This window comes from Schistocerca americana, chromosome 1 (assembly GCF_021461395.2).
Source record: "Schistocerca americana isolate TAMUIC-IGC-003095 chromosome 1, iqSchAmer2.1, whole genome shotgun sequence".
In the NCBI taxonomy this organism is placed as follows: domain Eukaryota; kingdom Metazoa; phylum Arthropoda; class Insecta; order Orthoptera; family Acrididae; genus Schistocerca; species Schistocerca americana.
Window position 1 is genome coordinate 999,214,410 of NC_060119.1, and position 18,444 is coordinate 999,232,853.

Genomic DNA, 18,444 nt, shown 5'->3' on the forward strand with positions numbered 1-18,444 from the left:
GAATGGTTCCAGCCGAAATACCATGGTAAGAAATCATTTTCACCCGACTGCTTTCGCGAAATTTCATATAACAAGTGTCTTGATTCCAATTTTAACACAAATTTTACACTGTGAAACTGTCAAAACTATGCTTTCCACTAAAGTCTCCCATGTTAATAAATCAGAACTATGCCGTTGGTTTCCTTTAACCGGTTCTAGGCGCTACAGTCTGGAACCGTGCGAACGCTACGGTCGCAGGTTCGAATCCTGCCTCGGGCATGGATGTGTGTGCTGTCCTTAGGTTAGTTAAGTTTAAGTAGTTCTAAGTTCTAGGGGACTGATGACCTCAGAAGTTAAGTTCCGTAGTGCTCAGAGCCATTTGAACCATTTGATTTTCCTCTTAACCATTAATACCATAGGGCTTTCTATTTAGATTCGGTCAATCCCTTAAAGCAACAGTCGAAAACTGTAATACATGACACTCTTTCTAAGATTTCATGTCCTTAATGGGTGGTAACAACATATATCATACGTCGTGTTCGATACTAAGGCAAACACAGTTATATCACAACGCAGACTTACAGTATGGCGGATTACACTTCACAAGTCTAATTATTCCCATTTTCTGTTGGTGTAACAACAAAATTTTCATTCAGCACACGTTTCTCCTGCCGTCTGTTCACTGTTACAAAATACTGTTCCCAAAACACTGCGAAGTACTTTCGCTTTCATAATTTAATGCTTTCTGTCATAGAAATGATCAATCTGTGACTGAAATTCGATCATATGAACTGATTCTTGGATTTATAATATTTCCTAGTGAATACTTATTTACTCTGTCATAGGATGTCCGTACTGAGACGATAAAGCTGAAGTTACGAGGTAACGAACTGTGTTGCCACACCTGCAGCGGTAATTTGCAGCGTGTTATAGTTTTCTCATTGTAACATGACTCCTTCATATTGCTACGTTACTACGGTGTTCACGGAAAAAGAACATAAATTACGTGGGTCAGGTTGGGAAGAGTCAATAACACGTCAGAGTGATTCGAATCCAGTGAGAAGGAAAATCATACTCCATGAGTCAAAAACTAGAGTGCGACTTGGCCATGGCGGATGGTAGACTATTCTGCTATTCTCCAACAGCCAATTCCACTATTTGTCTGAGTCTTAGAGACATGCTCTCTTTCAATAGCTGTTGCAGGTCAACTCTGGAGTGCGACTTGACCACCGAATATGATAGACTATTCTGCAATTCTTCAACCGCCAGTTCCACTATGATAGATCGTGAGTTTCAGAGTCCTGCGCCTTTTCAATAGCAGTTGCACAACTGTGGATAAGGGAACTAACAAAATTGTCTCAAGAGAGAAGCCACAGGCTTCGATATCGCCACTGCGGTATTCACGTTTAATAAAACAGATGACCCATCACTAGGAAAAAAATTCCTTACCTAGATTAACTTAAGCCAGTAACGAAAAACTGACGGTAGTAGAAGTATTAGTAAACTGAATTTTGTCTGATGGCTATAACTCAATTGTTCTCATATCTGCAGGTACATACTATCCCTAAACAAACTTGTGTTGCTCGGAATACATTTTCTGTGATATTTTGGTGCCCAAAACTTTTTCCACTTTGAAATCAATCATCATTCCGTGACAATTTTCCTTGTAAGTAAGAGCTCATTAAATCAGCGCCCACTTTCATTTGTTTCCGCAGAACGATTAAGGTGAATGTCAGCATGGTTCCTTTGGAGATGACATTGTGTCGTTCTCCACTCCCGCTCAATCGGAGACTGCATCTTTTAATGACCTCGTAGTCGAAGGGAAGTTCAAGAATAATCTTCATTTCCAAGCTGAATAGAAATTTATCAACTCATTGGATGTGGGCGAACAGTTTATGACTTTTATTTTCGTTTTCAGTCCACCGAGACGTTGTAAACTGCAGAACTCATGCGTAACCTCAGGTCAATCAACATACAGAAGCGCTTTGATCAACAAATAGTTCAAATGGCTCTGAGCACTATGGGTCATCAGTAATCTAGAACTTAGAACTACTTAAACCTAACTAACCTAAGGACATTACACACATCCATGCCCGGGGCAGGATTCGAACCTGCGACTGTAGCGGTGTCGCGGTTCCAGACTGAACCGCCTAGAACCCCTCGGCCACAACGGCCGACGCACTTTGATTGCTATTCAGGCCTTCAGCCGTGAATCAGTTTTAAATTATCGCTATTTGGGTCTTCAGCCGAGAAATAGTTTGAATTTGTTGTCATTAAGGCCTTCAGCCGTGGAATACTTATTAATTTATTATCACCTTTTATTTGTTGTTTCAAAATAAAGTTTACATGATAGAAAAAATAAACTAACCAACAGTAATTGATTTCGGCCCCGTCCACAATTGCAACCCAATCCTGCCTTCCTTGGTACCAGGTCTCAACTGGTAGCAGTTACCCCCGGGTTTGCATTTGAGTGGATGGGGAGGGGAGGGGGGAGGTTGAGTCGAGCTGCATTCACTGAGACACATTTTGGTTGAAGCCTTGGTTGTATACGGTTGTATTTCGATTGTTCAATAACGCTGCACCTCGAAAATCACAGTCCCATCGTTGTGGTAACTGCTTCAACATAAAGACTACCTCATCCTAGAAAAGCTATGTCAGAAGGCGGAACTGAGGACAAATTTTATAGACTAAAAAAGCAGGTTGTGTGTAATGTGTAGAATGATGTAGAGCCTTGCCATAGAGCAAGAAACATTCTCTTGAACTGTTTCCCACGATGGTTTGTCTTGACGGTCTTCCGCAGCCTCGTGAGGAGACGTAGGTGGATACTTCTTATAAGCGTGGTCTATTTTCAGTCCGAATAGACTGCATCATCTCGCCGATAACGGTTGGATTTTGGCCTTTTTCTGAGCTTGTAAATCGTAACGTTTGAAGTGATTGCTTTGTTCCCTTCTCTCAGGATTATAGTGGTACACCCAATACTCGTCCATGGTAATTAGGCAGACGCAGACGACATCTGGACCGGCCTAACACAGATGCAATGTTTCTGTTACAGTTTCGCATCAGGGGGCATTGTGAATGGGTGTGAGCAGTCACGGGAGCCAGCAGGCGGACAATTTTATTATGTTCTCTATTCGTGCAAGATGTTTAAGACTGATACATGAGTGATTTCACTTTTTTTCCACCGTCACTTCGATAGTGCGACACCGGTCTTCGAGCACCAGCGGATTCACTTCTTTCGTGAATCCAGGTTCGATGGTCTGTCACTTTCATTCACAGTTATTCAGACGTGGTTCAGATTTGAGGCCACCTAACTGTGCATTGTGCGTTATTTCCCTTCAGACATAGAAGATGAGTTACTGCACGATCAATTTCTCACTGGGCTGTGCCGTTTTGCCTTAACTCGTCAAGCAACGTGCAGCCGTACTCTGATACGAGGTTTTCTGCTTGTAGCAGGACCGTAGACAATTACATGCAAATAAACAGTAATTACGAGACTTTATAAATGTATGTTCATTATTAAAGCAAAGACGGAGGTTCGACGCTTGTAGGAAGGCTGGCATGACAGTTTCAAAGCTGCGGGCCGGAGCAGCTCTGGAATGAGCAACCCGTCATCCGTTCATGCGTCACTTCAGCCATCTCTGGAAAGTTCCGGACGCTGCTATTGAATCTGTATAGTCAGAACACCATGCCGGCAGCGGCTGTCAGTGATTTTAACTCCTGATGAGATGGCGGCGACAGCTATCGGAAGCTCGAGTGTTTTACCCAAAGTGATACTGCTTGTAAACTTAGAATATTGTATTGAAGTATACCACCGTGAAAGACACTGAAGACAAATAAATTTTCAATATAATTAAAACTTCATGAGTACCCTTCGTACCTGTACAATGTACTAAACGTGTAGAGCGGAAAGTGTTATAGTTCAAAAATGGCTCGGAGCACTATGGGACTGAACTTCTGAGGTCATCAGTCCCCTAGAACTTAGAACTACTTAAACCTTACCAACCAAAGAACATCACACACATCCATGGGAAAGTGTTATGCCTGGAGCATAGTATACCCAGGAACACGTGATGTTTTTGTTCTAGTGATTGATTTTAAAATCGCATGAAGGAATACGTTCTAATGACCACCATGAGCAGTTTCCACCATTTCCCACAGTTTTGATGTCATTATATATGGGGTGTTTTGAGCAGCATTTGTTAAAGTTTCGCGTTCGACACATTTAAGTGCTGTGTAATGTATTAAAGGCAGCTCATATACATTATTAATTCTTCAGGTACAGAATTTTACGGACAGGAAAATACTGTGTAATGATACAGCTTCTGTGTAACATGTGGACAGTTAAGCCATATTTAATCGATCGTGAACCATATTTTACTTTGAAATTGAAGAAGAGCATTTACCATTGAACATGTGATACTAGTAAATTAATTGAGTTTCGTTAATGTCTCCACAGTTTTAACTGTCCTGTAAACAGAAATTTGTATCGGTTTCCATCAGCTTCAATTTAAAAGTGTATTGAACTTTTTACCTTTATTGATTTTTTTTCTTGGCCTTTCTTCTACTTATTTCGATTTAACTTACTGATTATTGGTGCGTAGCACAGTAACCTTCGTTACACAGTATTGCCAAGATTTTCCACACTACAATACATAAATTTCAATAGAATATTTTTTCCTATTGTATCTTCGACGATGCTTTCCCACTTCGGAAAACCTAAACTTTCTGGACCAATTTGTGTAATTTTAGAAAAACACTGCAGCGTATGAAGAGATAATGCCATAATTTAAAAGTGAAATTACAAAGTATATTACACCTCTTTTACAGGGATTGCTGCAGGCTACGGTCCTAAATGTGTTCCAAGGTGCTACATTCTCCCCTACCCATTTTGAAACTTCGCATATACTGTTTTTATGTTAGTTCTTGTGCAGGCTAAACTTTGACGGAGCACGAGAACATGTATGAATGGAACTACTTGTCCACTGCTGTTGAGTTTGTCAATTTTGAATAGTCTTGTCACAGCGAGAGGACATATTTCGCAAGACGAGTGAAAGTCGAGCAATAACATTTCACGACCAATAGATCTTTAGTGTTGCGGTAGCTCGTAAAGAAAATCTTTCTTTCGTCAGTATATCGAGTTACAATAAGTGCTGTTTGTGATATGTAATGTTTTTATGATTCCATCATCTCTCACTACCGTTGCTTTGATATATCACCATCAGCGAAAACTGGAGTAGTTTTCGCAGCAGTTTTTACTTTAATTTTATGCTTATTTCAAATACATTACACTATCCAACCGATCAACTTCTCATCCACTCACACTCTACCTTTTAAACAACTCGACATTAGTGAAAAGAACTAAATATTTCTTACAGATTGTATGGTGCAATGAGCAAAAAGTCAGAAACGTATCAATGCTGACGTACCATGACGTTCATACGTCACTAGCAAGACTGAAGAAGAATCCAACATCCGAAATGCGACTTTTTCCATCAGTTGTAGGGCTGACAAAAAATGAAGAGGTATGACATTCAACACTTACATAATTTGGTAAAAATTTGAGATATCTTATAGAACGGGGAAGCGATGAACGTTTTCCAATATAGTATTACACGTAAAGCCTAGAGGGTTGCACAGAGTGGTAAGATCAAGTCCGAAATTTGCGACAGTCAAAGAATCTAATGAATAAACATAATGATGAAAATGATGGTAAAGAGGTTCGAAGTGGCTAATGATGTAGTGTAACTCGTGAGTAGCAGGTAATCTTGTACTGCAATGTTTTAAGACAATTTCTGGAGCTGAAATTCTGTTTGGAAAGTTTTGTTGTTATTTGTGTTTTGTAACGGGCAGCTCAATCAATAGCTCCCAGCCTTCTTTCTCTGTGCTAAACACCGCCGCAACAGAACCAGGTAGACGTTTTATAGCAGGACAATTTGAGAAAAACTGTATGGAATCCAAACCTGGAGCCATCCAAGATTATTACTGAAGGGAAGCTACCTTCCTTGACTGTTTGATTCTTAAGGATGGGTTATAAAGGGTGAGCGACGAAGAGAGATACATGCTTTGAGGGATGACAGTGATTCTGAAAAATAAACGGCGTATGAACGTACGTCCAGTTTTTAACAATTCCCGGGGTAACTAAAAGAAACTGGGGAATAAGGAAAATACAGGTGATAGTAAATGAAACATTCTGATCAAAAGTTTTGTTTAATTGCATGCATGTCCTCACGAAAGATCTGTTCCGAAAGTCCATTTTCAACTGCAATACATTTTGTAGCTCTTGCAGACAACTGCTGTGTTGTTTATCTGAGGTCATTCGTACCGTCCTTTACTTGAGCACGGGCATGTAAAATAAGAGCGAGCGGTTCCTACTTCCTGTCCATTCTACGGTTGTAGACTTCGCTCTTAAGTCAGCCACAGAACCAGTAACCTAGTGGAGTAAATAATGTAAAAAAATGGTTTAAATGGCTCTGAGTACTATGGGACCTAACATCTGAGGTCATCAGTCCCCTAGAACTTAGAACTACTTAAACCTAACTAACCTAAGGACATCACACACATCCATGCCCGAGGCAGGATTCGAACCTGCGACCGTAGCGGTCGCGCGGTTCCAGACTGAAGCGCCTAGAACCGCTCGGCCACACCAGCCGGCTAGTAAATAATGTAATATAATGTAATGTAAGAAACGTAATGGAGTAACAAAAGTGTGCATTGAAATGGTCAGTACAGAGAACACTGCGTACCCTGATGTCGATTTGATTGTATTCGCCTGTGAGAGCTGATGAAGGACATGGGACTGACGTCCGTGATTCTCAGACAGGTGCTGGGAGGACATATTCATTTGGAGCTTTTTGTTCAGAATCACCTATACTTTCAGCTCTAAAAACATGCACCTCTCCTCCTTGTCCTCTATAGTTCGCTTCCGTAATCATTCTGACGTTCTATTTTAAATACTGGTTCTGATGATGGCAGAATGCTGTCCAAACGCGTTGTGCTACTTAAATATTAGTAAAAGGTGACTGAAGCAGCAGAAATTACTACATAAAATTCTTAAGCTGTTTCTAAATTCCTAAGATGTTGAGTAACGTTGCTTGTAAACCTTGTTGTTACTGCTGTTGCGTTCGCCGCTGTTTCTGTATATGATACATTTTTGGGAATAATTGAGAGTTTTTCAGCTGTCAGTTACTTGAGCACAGGTTACATTTCGAGACTGATGAGTGGTTTGCTGAGGTGCTGTAAGAAGCGATGTTATAAAGATATTTTTTTAAAAGTTGTTATTTAAATAAATGTACAAAATTTCACATCTTGTAACTCTAATCACTCAGTCGGCGACATATTTCCATCCCATTGTCCAGTATCACCACAATGCGTGTAAATCTCGGTTTGAGCATGTTTTGATGTTTCCACTAAATAAGGCAACATTGATTTCCGCCTGTTTATCTAAAACATGTCCTCTTGAAAATATTTTGATGTCTGGCTTGCTGACTGAGTGAATTTTTAAAGAGCCGCGGTTTTTTGACCGTGCAAAGACAACATAATCATTTGTCTCTTAATTAGTGGCTGAAATGAATGTGCGGGTATGTGTGTGTGTATGTGCGTGCGTGAATGTGTATGCTCAGCTTGCTAACAGTGGCGTGCATGGCCTGAAGAAACATGTAGCCGGTACCGTGACGAGCTATCCTGAGAGAATATCTGTTTCCTACACGACGTGCTTTTCCCTAGAGATTCGCTTCCTGAAGCGATGGGGCACGACCTCCCCGAGGAAAGATGCATCACTTGGCTCAGGAGGCCTTTCCCAGCGCCATGTAGGAACACTGTTTGTTTCGTCGTTATTTCTTTTCAGACCAGAGTACAGCAGTGTACCCTGCGAAAATGACCAGTCCATTCTAAGGTATCCCTTAAAATTATTAAAGAACGGAGAATGTTTCCTGCAGTAGTACTCTGTGGAAGGCCAGTGACTGTAGGAAGCCGAAGGAAGCGTGCCAAGAAGGCCGAGAATTTTGGAAAAGAAATTTATGGGTCGGCCTCTGGCAAACGTATGGAAAAGTTTAGCCCCCGCTGGCTCCCAGGTGGGGAGGAGCTGGCTGGATATTTATGGGCCTTCATGTTAAAGGTCGGCTGGCGTTTCGCTCGTTGGGGCGTCAAGTGGACCGCTCTCGGTCGGGAGCGTCCGCGGGCCACGTAATTACGAGCTAATGCGGAACCGATTGCTGCCTCGAGGGACACATCCCCCAGAACGGTTGCAGCCCGCTCTGTGACGGGAAACCTAGTCCCAGTTTTGAATCCTCAGTCGCACTTGTACAGAACGAGCACTCACAAATCTCACTGTACACACAAAGCGACGCTCTGAATTACACTACTGGCCATTAAAATTGCTACACCACGTGCTACAGACGTGAAATTTAATCGACAGGAAGAATATGTTGTGATATGCAAATCATTAGCTTTTCAGAGCATTCACACAAGGTTGGTGCCGGTGGCGACACCTACAACGTGCTGACATGAGGGAAATTTCCAACCGATTTCACATACACAAACAGCACTAGACCGGCAATGCCTCGTGTAAGGAGGAGAAATGCGCACCATCACGTTTCCGACTTTGATAAAGGTCGGATTGTACCCTATCGCGACTGCGGTTTATCGTATCGCCACACTGCTGCTCACATTGGTCGAGATCCAATGACTGTTAGCAGAATATGGAATCGCTGGGTTCAGCAGGGTAATAGGGAACGCCGTGCTGGATCCTAACAGCCTCGTATCACAAGCAGTCGAGATGACAGGCATCTTATCCGCATGGCTGTAACGGATCGCCGGGCGGAGCGGCCGAGCGGTTCTAGCGGCTACAGTCTGGAACCACGCGACCGCTACGGTCGCAGGTTCGAATCCTGCCTCGGGCATGGATGTGTGTGATGTGCTTAGGTTACTTAGGTTTACGTAGTTCTAATTTCTAGGGGACTGATGACCTCAGAAGTTAAGTCACATAGTGCTCACAGCCATTTGAACCATTTTGGTTTTGTAACGGATCGTGCAGCCACGTCTCGATCCCTGAGTCAGCAGATGGGGATGTTTCCAAGACAACAACCATCTGCACGAACAGTTTGACGACGTTTGCGGCAGCATGGAGTATCAGCTCGGAGACCATGGCTGCGGCTACCCTTGACGCTGCATCACAGGCAGGAGCGCCTGCGATGGTGTACTCAACGACGAACCTGGGTGCACTAATGGCAAAAACGTCATTTTTTCGGATGAATCCAGGTTCTGTTTACAGCATCATGATGGTCGCATCCCTGTTTGGCGACATAGCGGTGAACGCACTTTGGAAGCGTATGTTCGTCATCGCCATACTGGCGTATTAACCGGCATGATGGCATGGATTCCACTGCTTACGCGTCTCGGTCACCTCTTGTTATCATTGAAGGCACTTTGAACAGTGGACGTTACATACGTTACATTTCAGATGTGTTACGACCCATGGCTCTACCCTTCATTCGATCCCTGCGAAACCCTACATTTCAGCAGGATAATGCACGACCGCATGTTGCAGGTCTTGTACGGTCCTTTCTGGATACAGGAAATGTTCGACTGCTGACCTGGCCAGCGCAGTCTCCAGATCTCTCACCAATTGAAAACGTCTGGTCAATGGTGGCCGAGCAACTGGCTCGTCAGAATACGCCAGTCACTACTCTTGATGAACTGTGGTATCGTGTTGAAGATGCATGGGCAGCTGTACCTTTACACGCCATCCAAGTTCTGTTTGACTCAATGTCCAGGCGTATCAGGGCCGTTAGTACGGCCAGAGGTGGTTGTTCTGGGTACTGATATCTCAGGATCTATGCATCCAAATTGCGTGAAAATGTAATCACATATCAGTTCTAGTATAATATATTTGTCCAATGAATACCCATTTATCATCTGCATTTATTCTTGCTGTAGCAATTTTAATGGCCGATAGTGTAGTACTCTGAGTGTTATTTGAGACTATGAATTTGGCCGCACACAACGGTTTTGACGAATGTACGACGTCATGTATTTCAAACAAGAGCATACTCTTTGAAGTAATCGAACTTCTTATGCCGCATGTGAAGGATGACTCATTTTCTTTCACAGCATACTCGGCTTGCTTCGGTACTTTTCTGAATTTCTGTGCAGATCGACATTTACATTTTTACTCCACAAACTATGGCACATCATATATTGCTGAGGTTGCCTGTCGGACTAGTGTTATTTTAATGCTTTTGAATATTCGTAGTTCATTAAAAAACCATGGCTTCTTCATCCCTGATTTGGCCAGATTTTCAATTTAAACGCCGAGCCTCTATGCAATATGTATGTGGGGGGAAAGTAAGATTATCATAAATTCGTTTGTAGTTCTTTATGTGTTCTTTATTGTGCAATAGACTACGACTACGACACGCTAACCGAGACGTAACGGGCTCATGACATTTCCTTTATCTCCTACACGAATCCAACTGGGTAATACTCATATAACAAATAATGATCGATATATGATATGGGCATCCGTTCGGACAAGCATTTGTGTTAAAGAGTAGCTTCTGGGAGGAGTATAATAGCTTCTGGTTTCAGCTCGGTGTGCCGGCCTGCCTGGATCTGGTTCCCAGGCGTTTCTCACATCCCAGTAGGTGAATACCGATCTGGTACCCAAGTACCGTCTGTGTTACACTACTCGCAAACATTTACAAAGAAACTTTTGCTCAGTTCTTGTGAATAGCGCTACATACAAACAGTCACCCACTAACTCACGGCATTCGACCCCATTTACTTACCGTCCACTTTTGCATTTTTATTGATAGTAAAATTTTGTAAGTGCCACAGGTTCCACAATAATAGTGATCTATAAAGTAGAGAAGCCACTTAACCACACTTATAAACCAGTGCGCATATTAGTAATTACTTACCAAATGCGTTATATTAGAATTTGATGAAAAAGTAATGAAAACGTGTTTAAAGCAGCTACGGCCTACTGTCCATCATGAAAGGTGGAGCGCCCACTAGTTGGTGGTAGGGACCACGTTGACTAAACTGACGTTTTCATTAACTCAACTATACCAAATCCGACCCTGCTCCGCTAAGGGACAAAGGTCAAGAAAAAGAAGAAGAAGAAGAACAGTTGGCATATGGAAGTTTTAGAAGCGACTTCCTTCATTAACGTATTTTCAAGTAATGTCAGTTCAGAATTCGCCATCTTGGTGACTCTGTGTATGTGGTCACTAACTCCGCATGGATAATAATCGTAAGCATCAACAAAATTATTCACAGCATGTGACCACATTGCCAATATATAAAATTCTCTGTCGTTTGGACACTCCTGCAAATGTCGTTATTTAGGCTGTTTTGTTTAGCAGGCCGTGTAGTCTCCTATCGATCTTGTTTCCAGGCGAGAGTCGCTGTCTTTGACTTTAAGCCGCGCGGGGATTCTAGAAGGCGTGCGCGGAGAGCACTATGCGACTTAACTTCTGAGGTCATCAGTCGCCTAGAACTTAGAACTAATTAAACCTAACTAGCCTAAGGACATAACACACACATCCATGCCCGAGGCAGGATTCGAACCTGCAGCCGTAGCAGAATGGTGTAAGGACACAGTGTTCGGACCGGCCAGTGGCAGCCATTCAGTGACCTCTCGGCCAGGAAGCGAGCAGCAATACAGCGTGCTAGCACAGTGAGCTACAGTGAGCTAGTGACAGTTGCTGTGGCGTGCCTGTGGAAGTGGGTTTCAGGAGGCTGGCTGCACAGGATCCTATACCGAGTCACCAACGTGGTTACTCGGATTAACTGTGCTGACTTGGTCGGTGGAACCCCTTGCTCCGTATTTCATGCATCCTGCTGTCAACTGGGAAAGTGAATGTGTTAATCAACCCGGCTATTTGTCAAGACTAGCAATCGATTTAGTGAGCAATTCTGTTGTTTGTGTAACGTGGTGCTGCAGTTTTCATATCGTCTGGTGGCCTGTGACACAGTTTTAGATTGGCCATAAAACTTGCAGTAGCAGCTTGTTCGATGGCATTATGGCAACACGACAAATCTAAATGGTAATTGATGCCGCTCGTGTTTGCTTTCTGGTGAAACCTGTTAGTTTGGGTGAATGCAACGCCAGGCATATGCATGGTATACATCGCATGTTTCGTATTTCGTCACAAACGTTTGAGCTTGAATAAAGGTGGACCTATTGAACAAACTTTCTTACTGTTCGAGTTCGTATTTTATTGCGCTTAACAAGTGCAGTCAAAATAAATTCTCTAATAGAGTTGGCGGTGCAAAGCAGTTTCAATTTTTCATTTCCCTTAATTTTAAGAGCAGTGCATCTTCCCCCTATTGCGAAAATTGACTAGAAGATATTAGCCCAGAAAAGTGTGTAAGTTCCTTAAGTGATAAAGGTGCTACACAGCCTGAACCACATTTTGAGTCATTATACCTGTGCTATTAAATAGCTTCATTTGCAAACGGCATTTGGGCGCTGAAGAACTGTTATTCGACATTTTTGATTTAATTGTGGTTAACCAAATCAGTATAAAGTTTACTGCACAGCTGGCCATGCTAAAGGTGTTGGTTTTTGTTGAATCCAATCATTCGGGTGCCCCAATGATCAGAAATCGCACAAGGGAAACGCACTCAGGACCGATGCAGCCAAGTGTTGGGTACTGGGCCTGAGTCTGTCGAACGTACGGAGGAGCTTGTGCATTGCAGATGTGACCAGAGATGCGTGGGATGCTTAGTTCGGCATGAAGGTCGCAATCCTAAATCATTCTGGAGTTCCTCATGTGAGGCAGAGACATCTGTTTTAAATGACTTGTAGTGGCCAAAGATTGGATGGGCTGGTAGCTCCCCTCGTGGAGCAGCCTTAAGGAAATGCAGGTAAAACTGTCGCTTTATACAGCTGAAGATTTGTTTGAACGTTCAGCTGGGCACTGCTCAATAATGTGTACAACTGGTGTAGGAGGTATAGTAGTGGAATTCTGTTGCCATGGATATGACGTTTGAAAAGGAGTTCGTTATCCGTTGTCACCCCTAAGTAGTTTACTTCGTACGTACATGTATGTTCTTGATGGTGAAGAGTAAGCCTGTCCCGCAAACAGTGGCGTTTGCTAGTGAAGACGAGAGCCTTAGTTTTGTCGGCGTTGAGACGAATGAGATTATCCGATGCCCACTGTCCCGTCAGCGTTGCTTAACGTTGGAGTGTCCCCACTACTGCTGGCTGCCGGTGACTATGCCTGTGTCGTCTGCAAACTGAGCTAGAACGACCTGGGGCATTATGGGATGGTCGTTAACACAAAGGGTAAAAAGAGTTGGGGACAGGGCCGAACCCTGTGAGAGACCTTCCTTTAGGCAACTAACGCTGGAGTGATGCCGATCGATATGAACTACTATCTGCTGGAGTTGGAAAAACTACCGATTACCCAAAGGCAATAGTCAAGCCAGTTCTCTAGATCATGCAGTTTGATCAAGAGCTTATCAGTCCACACAAGGTCATAAGGTTTTTCTACCTCAAAATAAAAGGCCACATTAGAATTGGAAACATTCATATTTTAGGCGATGTACTTCGTGACTCGCAGTAGTTGAAGGTTTACTGAAAGTGAAGGCTGGAATGCAAACTGCTCTAGCCTAGTGATGTCCTGATAGCGGATAAATGGTCTCATGCAGCGCAAAATTAGGCGTCCTAGAAACTTCGGTAAGATAACATGTAGTCTTATAGAACGGTAGTTGGTCAGTAGACTGGGGCGAATTGAACGACCTTTCATGTAGCTGGAAAATAGCCCAGCCTCATACAACCGTCATAAATCCTTGTGAGCAGTGCTAAGGGTTTCTGTGGAAGATGTTTTAGATGTTCGTTTGTAACGCCGTCTGACCCCGGGGGCGGAATGAGTTACCAGGTAGCGGATTAGAGTCTTCACGTGAACTGGCGTCACCAGCGGTGCCTCTTTTATACTCTGCGGTGTATACCCTCCGTGTTGTCATCGTCGGCCAAGTCATGAATGGTGTTCTAGGCCTCGTACGCCTCGACGAAAATTTCGGCCTTACCCAGCCGGTCGTGTATCAGTCCTTGTGGGCCCTGAAGTGGCGTTTAGACAGCCGTGGTTGGCTAGGGTCTCCGGTCGCGCGTCTGGAGGGCAAAGGAGGCCATTTTGTCTTCAGACATTTCCTCGCAGTGTTCTATAGCTCCATAGGGCCTCTTCATCTTCCTGTGGTCATCCGGATTCCTCTATCGTTGCCAGCGCCGTCGCACCCTATTCTTGAAGCATTTCAGTTCTTACAGCAAAGGAGAGAACGTGTTTCGGGTCACTATTGTAACAGAAGCCTGGCGGAAGGAACGCAGCCTGTGGAATTGCAGATGGCTTCACGGATGTGATCAGTAGCTGACACGTTGTCGGTGGGATGGGCGCTATTATTGATCATCTCGCAAATTGATCCCTATTTGTAGTGGTAGACAATGGTGTTGGCAAGCAGTTCATGGCCTAAGACAGAACATCAGCGCAGGATGGTGGTCAGATGTAAGTTCGTTGGGTGATCTGGACGGTCAAATCATTTGGTCAAATTCTCCAGAAAGTTATTTAAGGGGAGTAGGACGTCAAACGGTCTGACTTGGAGCAGGAGAGGCACCACAGGACATTTTAATTTCCACTGTCTATACTTTTACAAGTAAATTCATAAAACCTTGTCAGCATGACCGGGAAGGATTCAGGCTCTGAGCACTATGGGACTTAAGGGAAGGATTCAGGATTCACACATGTAGCAACGGAAGTTCAAAAACATAACACAGTAATTTTTTTAGATGTGAAATTTCATCATTTTTTCAGTTACTAATGGCTGCATTTGTTGCTACAGGTACACTTTTCTTCATAAGTAAGAGAGACTGTTCGATGAATATTTCACAGCATACACACCATACTTACAGGTGTCTGAAACTCTAGAATCTATTTAATTTATGAGAAAATGAATGAGCTGTTACGTTTTAAACTTTATGTTTAGAAAAAAATCAAATTTTGTTGTTAATTATCTCACTTTTTACCACAGTTTTTAATAGCTTTGAAAAATTCTAGAGTTTCATACACCTGTAAGTATGGTTTGTATGCTAGCAAAATTCATCACAGAATCTCTCTTACTTGTGAAGAAAAATGTACGTATAGCAACAAATGCTGCCAACAGTCAGTGAAAAAATAATGAAATTTCATATCTAAAAAAAAAATTATTTTGTTATGTTTTTGCACTTCCACTGCTATGAGTGTGAATCCTGAATCCTTCCTGGTCATGCTTACAAAATTTTATGAATTTATTTGTAAAAGCATAGACAGTAGAAAATAAAATGTCCTCTGGTGCCTCTCCTGCTACAAGTCGACCCGTTTGACGTCCTACTCCCATTAAGTTGTGGCCCGGTGACATGACGTATAGTTGTCTGGAAACATGAAGTCCGTGAATGGCTACAAGTGGTTTCCAAGTAGCTGAACATAACCATTTCCAGTCAGTGATTGGTTCAGTTTCACCAGGAACCCAATCAGTACAATGTAAACACAACACATACCATTATGGGACCACCAGCAGGTTGAACAATGCCTTGTTTACAACTTTTATGCATAGCTGCTTTTTGTTTGCCCCACTCTCGAACGCTACCATCATCTCTTGCCAACTCAAATAGTTAGAAAAGGCACTCGCGCTGGACGTCTGATGCCATAGCCCATTAACACCGAATGTCGCCACACTGTCCTAACGGATGCGTTCGTCGTGCGTCCCACATTGACTTCTGCAGTTATTTCACGCTTTGTTGATTGTCTGTTAGCTCCGAGAACACGACGGAAACACTGAAGGCCGTCGGCCACTGCGTTGTCCGTGGTGAGACATAATGCCAGATATGTGATATTTTCGGCACACTTTTGACACTGTGGATCGCAGGATCGCAGAATACTGACATCTCTAGAGATTTCCGAAATAATCTGCCACTTGCGTCTAGCTCCAACTAGCATTCCGCGTTCAAGTCACGTCGGATATCCTTTCACAGGAGTCACCTGACTACAAATAACAGCTCCACCAATGCACTGCCCTTGCTTTTATACTTTGTGTAAGCGATACTACCGCCATCTGTATTTGTGCGTATCCTTGTTGTAAGATGGACAACAGCTGGTGTTTCTTAGTAGTCTTTTACAGACGAGAAGGTCACAGGAGTGTCAGTTTTCTATACTAAGAGACTAAGTGGTCTACACGTAGACCTTCCCGCAACGTAACTGCCATTACGCGTCGGTAATCTCCCCTCCGCGACCGGAGAGGGAGCCACGTTGTCTCGAAGCGAGGCAGGCGCCCATCCAGCGACAGCGGCCACCCTGCCGTGTTAAAACTAAGTGTCGCGGCGGCAGCGGCGGACGGTGATAAGACGGCGGGGCGTCGCCGTGGCGCCGTTAGCTTATCGCCGCGCCGCAGCGGGCCGCGGCCGTTATCTGGCGAGGCGCGAGGCGCCGGCCGCTCGTCAGCGCCGGCTGCGACGCCAGCGCCGCCTGCGATACAGCGCGGCGGCGGCGGCTGCCGTAATTAACATCGTTACTGGCGAGAAGCACCCCGGCGCCGGGGCAGGCGTGACGTCCGGCGGTGGCGGTTACCTGCCGTAATGCGACACATTGCCACTTAGCGCCCGACGATGTCTATCAAATGGGCGCTGCCAGCCACTGGGTTACACGTCAGCCACACGGCACCGAGCTTTCTTCTGGATATGATCCTCGTGCAAGACCATTCAGAGCCTCACGGATTTGTTGATTTGCTGTAAGTTCAAATGAGTTTTCATTTTCCGTGCAGTATGCTAGACAAACGATTTTCTGTTTATCCTATATAAAAAATTATCCCCTCTGAGTATAGGTGGCTTCTGCCTGGAACAACTATTTTCTTCTTATTTTTTTTAAGTCCATTGTCTCTAGCATGAGAACACCAATGCTGTTGCAAGACAAACACATCTAGTGGTTCACTTACGTACTTCTACGAATGTTGTGTATTGTGGCAACTCAAGGCAACAGTTGGGGCAGAGATTGTGCCGCGTAAATGTAAGAGATTGTCACGTGTTTTTTTTATAGTGAACGTATTGAGGAGTAAGTTTATGTAAAGTCTTAATCAAATGAAACGAAATAGTTCCAGAGATCTTTTCAAGTTTCAAATAACTATTACGTATATATGCAGACTGAAGCGACGAATGAAAAGAGGTACCATAGCCGCAGTTTAGTTATTTGAGACATGGAAATGTCTCTGGAGCCACATATTTTCGTTTGATTATAGAAATTACAAGTGGATCTCACGTTGAATCCCGCGTTTCGTTCGGTGCTTTGGTACCATTCCAGTATAGCTGGAAAGTCTCTACAATGGTGTTCGGGTTTAAGAAGAATACCCAATGGGCTGAGGCTTGTATGGGAATTAGGATTGAGGAGGGATGCGTGCTAGATTAGTCTGTGCAGTTGTGCAAAGCCACTGTGCCAGGGCGGCGTCGTGGTTAGCGCAGCAGTCTAGTAGGCAGAAGACCTGCGTTCGAATCCCGTTCATGGTATGACTTGTCATTCGTCGTTTCAGTCTGCATTATACAAAGTTATTGTAAACATCAGTATGTCCTATTGCTTCTATGAGTAGTTTCGAAATGAAGAAAAACAAGGGCATTGCGTAGTTTCAACAGAAAATTTATTACACTTTAGGCCCATTTTCTGTCGTTATCTAAGGCTATAATTTGTTTCAGACATTACGTGTTGATCGAAGTTTCGAGATGTGGAACTGTGTCTAGGAAAGATGCGAGTTTCCTCTCAAATATTCTGTATCAAATGATGAGTGATTGAGAAGTATATGTCCCACTGGTCCGAAATAAAATCATCTTAAAACAGTTGAGTGTTGATTTTTAGCGAATTTGTTCTTGTATTCGTTGGAGCAGACCGCAGTGGCCGAGCGGTTCTAGACGCTTCAGTCCGGAACCGCGCGACTGCTACGGTCGCAGGTTCGAATTCTGCCTCCGGCATGGATGTGTGTGATGTCCTTAGGTTAGTTAGGTTTAAGTGGTTCTAAGTTCTAGGGTACTGATGACCTCAGATGTTAAGTTCCATAGTGCTAAGAGCCATTTGAATCATTTTTATCCGTTGGTTACTGTTATAATAAAGGCTACTTTGGAGAAATATTTTGAAATTGTATTTACTTTCATATTGTTGGGGCTCAAAGGTTTACGAATGTATCAAGGTAGCAAGGTATCACGGTTTTAATGGATGCATCTCAAATGTCGTCGTACCTGCGATATCCACGAGAAAGGCTGTTACAACAAGTGGTGGAGCAAGACCAATTGATAGAGCAGGAAAGGGGACATAGACTGCAGAAAATTTTTTCAGACTATCACATGACAAGAATGCAGCTTGTGATGCTATGCCTATAAAACGACAGCTAATCAGCGACGAGCGTGCATAAGCACATGCATGTTATTCGAAAGCGCAGAGTTACTCATCACATTAG